This window comes from Thalassophryne amazonica, chromosome 17, assembly GCF_902500255.1.
Source record: "Thalassophryne amazonica chromosome 17, fThaAma1.1, whole genome shotgun sequence".
NCBI classification, from domain to species: Eukaryota; Metazoa; Chordata; class Actinopteri; order Batrachoidiformes; family Batrachoididae; genus Thalassophryne; species Thalassophryne amazonica.
The window spans coordinates 18,759,312-18,759,823 of record NC_047119.1 but is presented as its reverse complement, the minus strand read 5'-3'; positions in this window follow the sequence as shown (position 1 = coordinate 18,759,823).

Genomic DNA, 512 nt, shown 5'->3' with positions numbered 1-512 from the left:
CTGCTGATTGTTTGAATTTTTTTTTTTTATTTTTTTTTTTTATGAGCAATGTAGAACAGTTGAATTCCACAATGGAGTTACTAAGATTCAAAATCCAAAAAATGTGTAATGTCATTGTTTTCATAAAATAGTACAGAATCACAAGCAGAAAAGTGAACAAAGAAAGCAAGATTTAGTTTCATGCACTGTGTACTCAAATCCCTAACAAAATACAGAATTAGCAGGAATCAGATCACTTTTAATTAGAATTGAAATTTTGTATTAGAAGTCAGTAAGAGCTAACGCTCTCTGTGCACAGTATGAGGTGGGATTTTGCTGCTCAGCCAAAGACGGTCTAAATGAGAAGAGTGCTGTCACATTTCTCTCATTTTAAAAGACCCAGCAGTGATAGCTTTTTCAGAACAAGTATGAATGTAGATGAGCGGCAGCTACTGCAGAGACGGCTGCCTCACGTCCACTGAGTCTTACGTTGTTCAAATGTTGACATTTTTATGTCAAAGTTTTGACACCAC